This window comes from Otolemur garnettii, unplaced genomic scaffold (genome assembly GCF_000181295.1).
Source record: "Otolemur garnettii isolate 467f Iridium unplaced genomic scaffold, OtoGar3 scaffold00177, whole genome shotgun sequence".
Taxonomy (NCBI): Eukaryota; Metazoa; Chordata; class Mammalia; order Primates; family Galagidae; genus Otolemur; species Otolemur garnettii.
Window position 1 is genome coordinate 663,120 of NW_003852572.1, and position 12,556 is coordinate 675,675.

Consider the following 12,556-nt stretch of genomic DNA (forward strand, 5'->3'; position numbering starts at 1 on the left):
GCCTATAATTTATCCTATTAGGGTACATGTGAATTTGTCTAATGGTTGAATATAAATGTCTTAACATAACAATTATGAGAAAGACATGATGGCTATGTTAGCCAGTTGGATGAGAGTTTTCCGAACTGCATAGAAGCAACACACTGTATCCTATGAGAGAATTAATGTAAACAATTATGATCTAATAAAAACAATTAAAAAAAAAGTATATTTAAGTGCTGTCTACGTTAGACTAATTGGTCCTGACTATCAATGACTAATATAGATGACTACGAAACAGGACAAAATACATGCAACTATTGTTTTTAGCCTCTAGGTAAAAGATATGAGAGAGCAAATCCTCAGTGGTGGGCAATAGAAAAGGTGGGCTCTATGGAGGCCCTGGAGTTTTGTTTCTAATCTGTTGTGTATGCATGAGAATCCCAATACAGCAAAATAGTTTTGCCATACTGCAGGAGCAGAGGAGAATGTGGGCTAGTGGAGCAGAGATCAGAGTTTGGGCTACTGGAGCAGCCAGTATAAGGAATATTACCAGAGAGGAGGACTCTACAAAAAATGAAAGAAAGAGAGAGAGAGAGAGAGAAGGGAAAGAAAGAAAGTTAGTTAGTTCATGCAAGCTAAGTTGTACATGCTCAGGGCAAAACTCCACAGGAGTAGGCAAAAAACAATAATTGAGAAAGACACCCTACCAGGGAGCAGAGAACACGACAACTTCCATGCTTTGTAAAGGGCTGGAATGCTCAATTTCTGATGAACTGAGTTGGAGGGAAATGAGTAAATAGTATTTCAGCAGAGGTCTCAGGCTGGCACCCACCACGAAAATTCCACCCCTAGAGTAAAAAGACAACTCTAGACCACCATTCCAAAATTTGAAAACAAGCCTTGAAAGGACTGAGCAGAGCTACAAATGAATTGACTACTTATCAGAAAAAACCCCCAAAAAAGCATAAAAACACTTAATAGTCAGTTACAGAAGACAACAAAATTCAGGTATGAAACTCTGCAGTGCTCCTGATAACCACCAAACAGTAAAAAATTACTAGACACCTGAAGAAGCAGAAACAAACAAACAAACAAAAGTGACTCACTTCCCAGAGAAAAAATAATGAACAAGAGACACAGCTTTACAGAAATGAGCAGTTTACACACAAGGACTAGAAAACAGCTCTTGTAAACACGTTCAAGGAATTAAAGGCAAGGATGAATGTAACGAGAGAACAAAAAAAGAATCTCAACAGAGAAATGGAAATAATAGAAAAATGAAATAGAAATCCCTTTAACTAAAACATACAGTATATAAAATGAAAAATACATATTTTTCAACAGCTATAAACTTCAGCGTCCTTTTGGTTGTAAGTAAATGTTCCACTTCCTAAAACTGAAAAGGAAACATGAGGATCCAGGGGTTATTCATAACAAGAAGGCCTTAGACTCAAGACAAGAAAACTAGCAGAAACGAAGGTGGATATTCTCCAGCTCTGTGGCCACGTGGCTTTGTATCTCTGTTTCCTTCTGTATATGTGGCTCAAAACTCGCTCAGAACTCTCTCAGCTCTGTGGCATGGTTTGTCTGCAAGCACAGCTGTCCCATACCACCAGAGTTTAAACATTCAGTTCCATTGAAGACAAGATAAGGAAATTACTTTCTATTAACGTCAATTTCAAATTCCTGTGAAAAAGAATCTCAGTGATCAAATAAGGTCTGGTATTTACACCTGATTTGACCTTAGAGCTCTGGTGCTGATTAGTGTTACCTGAGAAAATGTGACCACCAAGGCCACCCCCAAAGGTTTTTTTCTGAGAGAAGGAACACTCACCAAGCAAGCTCACCCCCCAAATCAGCATTTCATGGATATCAAATATATTTTGGTTAGTTATAAAAAATTAAATATACATTTCGTAACTTTGGTACATGAGATGTAGTAAATACTATATTATCTGTATTGGTGAACTTTGAAATAAACCTTTTATAAAGTAGAGTGAGTTCCTATATCCCTTTAGACATTTAAAAATAATAATTACAGCCTCTGCATAGTGAAGAACACAGTAAGTAAAGCAAGCAGACAGCCCTCAGAATGGCCAAGGACATTTGCAGGTTATGCTTCTGACAAAGGTTTGATAACCAGCATCCACAGAGAAATCAAACTTATTAATAAGAAAAGAACAAGTAATCCCATTTCTCTGTGGGCAAGGGACTTGAACAGAAGCTTCTCTGAAGAAGATAGGTGCATGGCCTACAGACAATGAAAAAATGCTCATCATCCTTAGTCATCAGAGAAATGCACATCAAAACCACTTTGAGATATCATCTAACTCCAGTAAGAGTGGCTCACATAACAAAATCCCACAACTACAGATGTTGGTGTGGATGTGGAGAAAAGGGAACACTTCATCACTGCTGGTGGGAGTGCAAACTGATATGTCCCTTTTGGAAAGAAAGTATGGAGAATACTCAGGAATCTAAAAATAGCCCTGCAGTTTGATCCTGCAATTCCTCTACTAGGTGTATATCCAAAAGACCAAAAATCACTTTATAACAAAGATATTTGCACCAGATTGTTCATTGCGGCTCAATTCATAATAGCCAAGTCATGGAAGAAGCCCAAGTGCCCATCAACCTATGAATGGATTAATAAATTGTGGCATATGTATACCATGGAACATTATGCAGCCTTAAAAAAGATGGAGACTTTACCTCTTTTATGTTTCCATGGATAGAGCTGGAACATATCCTACTTAGTAAAGTATCTCAAGAATGGAAGAAAAAATATCCAATGTACTCAGTACTATTACGAAACCAATTTACAATTACCCATACTTTCATATGAAGAATAGATCACAAGCATAGCACAAGATGAAGAAGGGGGTGTGTGAAGGGGGAGGTCAGATCGAGGGAGGGTGAAAGGTGGAATCACACCTATGGTGCCTAATGCAAGGGTACATGCTGGATCTATTAGTATAGAGTATAAATGTCTTAACACAATAAGTAAGTAAGTGAGATGAGGTATATATTAACCAGAGTGATGTAAGCATTCCTAGTTCTATATGAAATCAGCACATTGTACCCCATAAATGCATTAAGGTGTACATGATCTATGTGTTTATGATTTAATAAAAAATAATAATTTATGCAATTGATGACATGAATAAGTAATCTATGTATATTCATGTTGATTAAGAAGATGAAGATGATGTCTCTTATGTTAGGGATAATGACCACTCACTAGTCTTTCATGTCAAATGACCTTGCCTTCTAGGGCTGAATCCTCAAATTTAGGTAAAGTCAACAGAAAATTAAGTATTATACATCTAAGTCAATCTAGTTTGGGGCTAAGTTGCACCTGTTCATGTCGCTCATGAGCCAGCACCTTGGCTATACTCCATCTTCAGGGAAACCTCAGAATCTTGCTGAATGGCTTTTGAACCAATAATAAGAGCTGGTAACACCCCATGTTGCCAAAGAAAGAGTTATTCTTAGACGTAAAGAAATAAAGGAGACAGATTGCTGACTTTCTGGTTTTCCTCTTTGTTTTTGCTTTGTAGATTTGAAAAAAAAAACAGAGGGTGTCAGAAAAAGCTGGTAACATTTCATGGTTCTAAAGCTGTATAAGAGCAACCCCCAAGGATAAATCATAGGAGCTAGAGTTTAGTAGATATTTATCTGCAGATATTCAAGTAACTAATAATAGTAAGGGTCGGGGTGGGCACCATGAACAGCAGATATCAGCACCATCAATTTGTTTAAAGTCCTAGTAATTTAGGTGAGAAGACCATATTCTTAAGATCTTTGGGGCCTGGATAGATGAGCTATGGTAGGATAACAAAAGAATTGGCATAAGCTTGTAGTTTTCAGGGGTTCAGACGCTCAGATGAGTGACAACTTGGGGTTATACTTTTAAAGGTGGGGCACAATTCAATCATCTTGGGCTCACTGTTTTGTCATGCTTTCCATCTGAGATCATGTCCCCTTCTAAATGTTTTCGGTTTATTTATCTCCACATTGTTGGTGTGGCCAGCAGTGCCAGGCATCACGGCTCTCTGGTCCCACTTGGCACTCGGCACGACCCTCAACTGTAAACTGCATGTAACACTGTCCTTTTGTGAATCACTTTGGGCTCTGCTTGAATTACAAATGTAAAGAGCCTTGACTTCCAATAAAATTTAGGAAATCTTTAGTGAGGGGTCTATTGTCTTATTAAAACTCCAGCAATTAGGGAAGTCGGTCAGCCGTCATCTCACTTTTGTGTACGTCCTGCTATGCTATGCCAATCTGCCCGTCCATCCGTGCGTTTGACATGTTCACAGGAACTTCTGCCCAGAGCAGTGAGAAAGATGAAGTGTGGATTCTTATTAGGCTGATAAAATTAGACAGGACGAACCACTTAGAAAAAATCATTAGGAAACAACACCAGGAAAAAAAAAAAAAAAACCAAGTCATTATTCCACAATCATTCTGCTATTCCACAGTAAGCTTTTAAGAAAACAACTGATTTGTTTAGGTGCCAAAGCATGTATTTTCAAATATATTTTTATCTCCACTCAGTTAAATTACTTCCAGGTCAGTGTAAAATATGGCTATCTTTTCAGAGCAAAGGGTGATAGTCAATTTACATTATAATCTTCCTATGACTGTAATAGTGGTTATCATGACAGTTAATGTCTCTACACTTATGTTTTTCAAAGCACTATCAAGTAACCCAAATGGCTAATAACATGGGAAAAGTTTTTAGATTATGATGCATTCAGTTAAAAATTGTTTCCAAAGAATGTTAATTGACAGAAAAACACTTCTTACAAAATTTTAATCGAAAGCAAACACACAACTCTAAATATAGCAAGATGCTAATTAAGCACATATATATCTTTGTATTACTATCTTGTTCTAATTTCTATGTATATATGTATTTCTCTCTGTGTAAATACATTTATATGGTCTAGAAAGATAGATGCCGGAACACTCAGGGTAAACTCTTAGTATAGTTGCAATTATTTTCATACTTTAAATTTTTTTCATTTTTTACAGTCAATAAATGTTTATTTTGTAAAAGAGTGTTATTTATAACTAGTTTAACTAGCTCCTTTGCTAATCTGATGGTTGAAAAGAGTAAGGGAGTCTAAAAAAGGTCAGCTGTATCCCACTGTCCATCTATTGCTATGTGAGGCCTGCTCAGGATCCTGCTTTCCGTGCTGGAAAAAGAGTTCCTTCCCTTTGACTTTTACCAAGGATTTGCTCTTACATTTAAACCAATACAGTATTATCCAATAATATTTTGTATTTGGCAAATGTGGGGCACATTCTCCTAATGACTATGAGGGCTGCTGGTTTCGAGCCCCATTTGTAATTGAAATTTTAAAGAGGTCACTCTGGATCCAATCAAATTTAGACTTCTTATAAACGTATTTCCTGAATAACCCATGGATAACAAGTTTCAGTAAGAAGCTCTCCACTGAACGTTAAAACTGGCCGCAAGGACTGGACAGAGGGCTGGCCTTACAAACTTTCTTTTCTGATCAGCGATTGCAGACCTTAAGCCAGGTTCAGGCGACTCACAGAGGCTGTGTACCACACTGCACATCTTCATTCTTGGCACCAAGAGCCAAATTCTGACTCGTGCTGATGTGAAAACCATAGCTCACATGAACGTGAGGTGCGTGTGTCATCCCTGTCCCCCCGCTGTACATGTGCTGGGCTCCACTCAGAGGGGTGTATAGCTTTCCTCCCACTCTGAATGTGCATGGGAGGCATAAAGCCCTCCCTGTCCTTCCTCCCCTTTGTTGAGGAGACAGCACCTTGGGTCCAAGCTGGAGACCATCCCTTCTGGGTTCACAAACAGTAAGCTCTTCTTTCTACTATTTAGCCATCTGGTGGTCTTTAGGAGGACAAAAGGAACCCAGATTCCAGCTACACAAAGGCCCTTTTGGCCTGTAATAATTTTTAAGAATACAAAGGGATCCTGAGACCAAAAGGTTTGAGAATTGCTGCTTTAAATAAGTACATTTATAACATGCTGGTGTCAGTCAGGAGAGACTGCCCACTTTTTTGGATAGTTGCTTCTATCAAACTGTGATTTGACTTCATAATCCTTGGGTTGAATATGCTACAATTCACAATAATAAGTAGCCCCGTGAAATCCATCATTTTATGGATCCAAAGAAATAGTTGGGAGGGCACTGTGATTTTTATTTAGACAGTGTATACTTTTTGAGGCCCCATTAAAGAAATTTCTCTAAAATTTCAAAACCTTAAAATACTGGATCTCCCGTCAGTGACTATTAGTGTTCAGAGATATCGTGAATCTCGCAACCTTTCTTGTTTCTCCCTTTTGGCTTTGGTTTCTTGGAAACTTACCGTCTCACCAGCCACCTCTTGCCGCGGATTTCCACACGCTGGCCTTTTGGTTTTTTCTGACTTGGTACTGTCATTTTCGTCCAACTTTCACATTTATTTTCCACAGGTGCATGCGTGCACACACACATAGACACACCAATGCAGACAGCTGGGTCCACAGTCTCAGGCTCTTTCATTCGGTCACCAGAATTCTGTGAGGGAAGCATGGCTGGTGTTGTCCCTGCTTTGCTGATGAAGAAACTGAATGCTGATTCACTCAGCCAAGGTCACCTGGCTTATAAAAATAGCTGGGGCTAGAACAGTCTAGGGATTCTCTTAAAACCACCACACATAAGTTTTTCTGCAGCTGCTTTCAGAGGAAGCATCAGGAGGAGCCTGCTACCCTGTGAAGGTGACCGCGGGCCCCCTGTGGGGAAATGTGCCCTGGCTCAGCCAGCAGCACAGCCCCGCAGCACCACCTCCGAGGGGCGGGAACTCCACATGTTGCGATTCATTCTGCACTTACATCTAGTCAGCATCAAAAAATCCTTAGTTATACATTTTTTATAGTTATATAAAGAACACCATAAATATTCCCTTAAGATTTCAGTTCTTTGGCTCGGCGCCTGTGGCTCAAGTGGCTAAGGCGCCAGCCACATACACCTAAGGTGGCGGGTTCGAATCCATCCCAGCCAGCCAAACAACAATGATGGCTGCAACCGAAAAAAAAATAGCCCAGGCATTGTGGGGGGCACCTGTGGTCCCAGCAACTTGGGAGGTGGAGGCAGGAGACTCACTTGAGCCCAGGAGTTGGAGGTTGCTGTGAGCTACGCCATGGTACTCTACCCAGGGGGACAGCTTGAGGCTCTGTCTCAAAAAAAAAAAGATTTCAGTTCTCCAGCAACATAGTTATTAAAAGTAAATGCTTTTGTGATATCAGTTCTGTTCTGTACCAATTTATCACCTGCTCTCTGGAAGACTGAAATACAGGGTCTTAGACCTGTATTTCACCACCTGTTTGATTGTCTAAAAACCTACAGTAGGCAATTTTTTAATTTATTTTATTTAGAATAAATATTAGCTTAAGGTAGACATTTATGCATATTATCTATTTTCCAATTACTTTTTTCTTTACCATGACCTAGTATACCTAAGAAGAATTTTTTTCTGAATCCATAACCTATTGAGCATAACCTATTATTGCAAATAATATTAAAACTCTTTCCTATTGGTAGTGCAGAATAAATGGAAAAAGAGAAGGGTAAAGCCCTCTGAAATCAAGTTAGCAAAGGACATGAAGGACAGTTCACTGCTGAAGGTCACCCAGTAGCCTCTCCCCCTACCACACCGGGAGAAGGTCTGATGGTCTGATAATTTCTTACAATAGTAACACATTATGCTTTTCCCTAGAACTCTTAGGTAACATTGATCAAACAGACAGTTTATTTTTCTTCTTTTTTCTATTCTTTTCTTATCTTTTTTTTTGAAACAGAGTCTTACTTTATCACCCTCTGTAGAGTGCTGTGGCATCACAGCTCATAGCAACTCTAACTTCTGTGCTTAGGCAATTTTCTTGCCTCAGCCTCCTGACTAGCTGGGACTACAGGTGCCAACACAACACCTGCCTATTTTTTTTGTTGCAGTTTGGCCAGGGCCAGGTTCGAACCCACCACCCTCAGTACATGGGGCCAGTGCCCTACCCACTGAGCCACAGGCCCCACCCCACAGTTTATTTTTCAAAAAATAAGTATCTTTTGGTTAGAATTTGAGCCATCTCAAACCTTCCCAAAGAGTTTATAATTCTTATCACAAAGTGCCTCAATGACTCAGTTTGAAGTCTGCATATGGTTCTTGGGTGAGAATGGCATACAAACCAGTTAAGATACCTATTGATAAATTTGTGTTTAAGCAATCAGCAAAATATATCAAAGTCTGACACTATTGGGTTAAACTTCAGAAATCTTGGCATGCAGTCTGGAGACCAATTGCTAGAAGGTCAGTTGGGGCTGCCCGGCACATAACAGTTTCCACATTTGCATGGCTTTGGCTTTGTCACTTTGAGTATTGGCATGGGAACCTGTTCTTTGTGGTTTAAGAGTTTTTTAGTTGCTTATTTCTCAACTTAAGCAATAATCCTCTTTTGCTGACAGCTCTCTCGTTACTGTAGAAATGATCGTGTTGTTATAAACAGAGCTTTAGTACTTTAGACTGGGAGAGAATCAGAGGGTGTTTGAAAAAAGGCTCCTATTTCCACCCAAACATACCCACCTAAGTACTTACAGAAGACTCAGGGAAAACAGAAGCAGAATTCTTTTTCTTGTTCCACTTTTTAAAGTTCCTTATGTGGAATCAGATACTTTTAATACACGTTTCAAAAGAGTCTTCCATCAAACCTCCAAAAGTAAACAAACCACAATTCTACTCCCCATTTCCCCCCCCCCAATTTAATCATTTGTTCCAATTTTCCTACCTTTGAAATCAGATGATTCAGCTCCTCTTTCTGCCTTAGTAGTTTGGAGTAATTCAAATTTCAGAAGCTAATGCTTGGTTCTTCAGTTTTATGTATTTTTGTATCTTAGTAGCCCTCATGTGTTTTCTATCATTTAATTTCTTTTCTGATCTGTCTTCCTTTCCTTTCAATTTCCATTAGTCCTACTCTCTCTTTTGTCTGTTTTCTCTTTTGTATTAAGTCTCAGTCTCCATTTGTGTTCTGAGGAAAGGAACCTTTTCTCCCATGAGTTCACACCCCATTTTTAACCTTCTCCATTGGAATTCCATTTTGTGCTTCTGAGTCAGTAATGAGATCTTGTTTGTAGCCTGGCTCAATCTCATCTTTTAAAAGAATTTCTCTACCTATGCTGCCTTGCAGCTACCTCTGCCGAGCCCTGTCCTAACTGCCTCTCTGACAGATGAGAACCGGCCATGGGCCATGAACCTCAGCACTGCCACCTCTGGGTGACCACGAGCGCTCTACGGCGAGTCTTGATTCCCTTGAAAAGGACAACTGGCTCGCAAGACTTCTGGAATGATTCACTGAGGGCCTACAGTACAGACTTGGAGTCACGCCCAATGTTATGCAATTTTTTTTTCACTCTTTATGTTGAGATTTATTTGACTGATAATCAGACTGGTGTGTAATAAATTGCCAGTTTCCACGAGAAACTGCCTTACAAAGAAGGGTTCCCTCCTTTGTCTATTTTTCTGCTACCATGCATGCATCCATTGATGCTTTCTATATTAAAACGATAAAATACTAAAATATAAAAGCCCAACAATGAATAAAACAAGATGTGCCAATGATCATCCACCGTTGGCTTTGAAAAATCTCAGTGTTTTGCCGTAATCACAGCAGATGTCCAAGTTAAGGAAATACATTACCCGAGACTTGGTGGATCCCTTCTTTGTCCCTGCCCTGACGGCATTCCTCTCCCTCCCTTTCCAGAGATACGACCATGCTGAATTTGCTGGTGATTGTTCTATTTATATTTTTAGCTTTTCTTACATATATGAAAGTATAAAGCATTATTTTTTATGTTTTAAACGGTACGTGCCTGATACCGTACATTGTGCGCTCTGCCTCTCGCCGTGCTCCACGAGGTTCCGCTGGTTCCACTGAGCTGCGCGCGTGCCCTTGCGCTGAGGCGCACAGAGGTGCTGCTGCTGCCACAGCGTGGATCACAGTGGGTGACTCTGATCCTGCTTGAGGATAAAATATGACTGAACTCCAGGGATGGGCTCAGCCCAGGGCTTGCTCTACAGATACCTTTAGACCTTAGGGAATTGGCTTCTCTTCTCCGGGAAAATGTATTGATTCAACTAAAACAACCTAAAAAAGTCACCGAGTATCCTAGTATCTGGATCTAAGACCCCTTCAATGGGGGACGATTCGCTCTGTTAATAACCAGTGTTCAGAGAGGACACTTGTCCTTCTTTAGGAACTTTAACCATGGCTTGAGGAGTTAAATAAGATAATGCATGCAAAACAGCCCGCACCTGGCTATAAGTGGATGTTGAGTTTTCCATTAAAGAATTTTAAGATGAATCCATCAAAGCTTACTACCTAATGGAAATGTATAAATGCTATAAATTCTCTGCATCAAGTTGTTTTGTTTTCTCTCTTTACTTGCAATAGAGGAAATAACATTGCTATTTTATGTTTTTTAATAGGTAAACAAAGCTTTATATGTCTTTTTTTGGCAAATATTAAATTAGAATTGAATAATTGTTGAAATTAAATTTGACTCACACAATAACTTAGGAGGTGAGAGATATTATCCTTATTTCTCATTGTTGTTTAGCAGGCCTGGGCCAGGTGTGAACCCCCCAGCCCCAGCGTATGTGGCTGGGGCTGAGTCTATTATCCTTATTTTATAAAGTAGTATATTTAAAATAGAAAAAGTTAGTTATAAATGCACAGAAGTCTCTGGTTAGCCTTTTAGTTAGATACTGACAATATACACACAGTACAAAAGCTGGGGAAACAGTGAAAACACCTTCAGCTAAAGGGTCTGTCCTATTTAGAAACTAGAATTTAGAAAGCCTGGGGTATGATTGATAGTTACTATGTTAAAAAACATTCTTAGCATTTTGCTTCATGAGTTTTTCCCCCCATACAGATTTAAACTAAACATAAGTAACTTTGTTATGAAATTAGTGGGGAATGCTTTGAAGATTTTCATTTCTAAGTGTAAAACATTATTTAACACGGATTTGGCTTTGATCAATACTCTTTGACTAAGCATAGGTTATTACTGAGTTCTTTTTTCTTCTTTTATTGGTCCTGTTACTGAATCAGAAATTATGATGGCAATCTCAGTGGGGAGGGTGTCCCTTGGAACATTTGAAAATGAGATTTAAATATGTGCTATTTAGTTATTCATTTTAAGAGTCATTTTAACTATGAAGAATCATTTTCTATTATAGGTCATAATCACAGAAAACTTTAGTAGTCAAAATTATGGCAATAATTATAGTAACACAATTAGAACAGCTGTCGTTTACTTGATAGTTTAATTTGTTTTTTTTTTAACTGTATGGGTGATGACTGCTGATGTGGCTATATAAAGGTTACAATTTTTGTTTTTGGTAATAAACAATGTATGCAGCAACAAAAGGTTGTATCTTTATAAATCTTACTGTGCCTTGGACCAAGGGGGAGGAATTGTATCATATATGAGTACTGCAAAATTTATTTCATCATGTAGAAGGCCCTGGTATGCTAGGAGAAGAGTCAGGAGGGAAGAAGGAAGGGAGGGAGGAAGGGAGAGAGGGAAGGAGTGAAGGAGGAAAGAAGGAAGGAAGAAGAGAGGAAGAAGGGATAGTGAAGAAAGGAAGGAAGGGAGAGAGGGAGGGAAAGAGGACAGTAAATTACAAAAATTGAAAACACTTATTTACTTCCTACTATATGCCGGATACAGTGCTAAGTGTATAAGTGTTCTACATAAAGTAGAGCCTCTTTAAGCTGACCACCCAAGGGACTCTAACAAACTGGTCAACATACAGAGGTGGTCAAAATAAGGAACGAGGCTGCTGTGCTAACACGTACATGTGGTGCGTGTCCGGTCTATGAAGATCAGGTCACCTTAAGGAGGTGGTCAGTGTAGGGAGGTGGTCAGCTATGGAGGGTCTACTGCATATACGACTGCAGTCTTTATCCATGATTCTAAAATTCAAAAGGTTTGTTTTAACCTCAATTAGCACCAGAACAGTTGCAAACTGAATTCTAGTGGTGGACGTGGGATGTTTTTAATTTATAATTTATAACCTTTATAATACTTAAGGTAAATAGTATAAGCTCTGTAGAAAAACTATGTTTGATTTCAGAATGTTTGTCACATGGTGGTGTAACACAGTGTCTCTCTAAAAGAAAACTAACTGAATTTTGAGACACATTTGAGAGTTTGGGGTTTTGTACTAACTCATTCAGTCTTTATAACAACCTTATGAGAATGGCACTATTATTAGCTCCATTTTGCAAAGAAAGAAATGGGAAAAGAGAGGTTAATAAAGGAATATTTACCAATAATGGGTGTTTTAAACTCTACAATTCTCTGGCTAAAAAATTCCTTGGAAATCTCTTTCTGCAAAGGTTTTGATATATCATCAGTCTTCATAACAACTTTCAGACTTACCACAGGGGAAAGAAAAAGGGGTGACCATGACTACTCGTGTGTTAAAACTTCTGGGATTTGTTATAATAATTCTGCTACTCTTTCTAGGATGTTCCAAA

The 12,556-nt window shown here is 39.0% G+C and overlaps 1 pseudogene; it reads right to left on the reverse strand.

Annotated features, from left to right (window-relative positions):
• Positions 1 to 6,422, reverse strand: part of LOC100949944 — a 16,380-nt pseudogene extending 9,958 nt beyond the window's left edge.
• Positions 6,423 to 12,556: the final 6,134 nt, after the last annotated feature.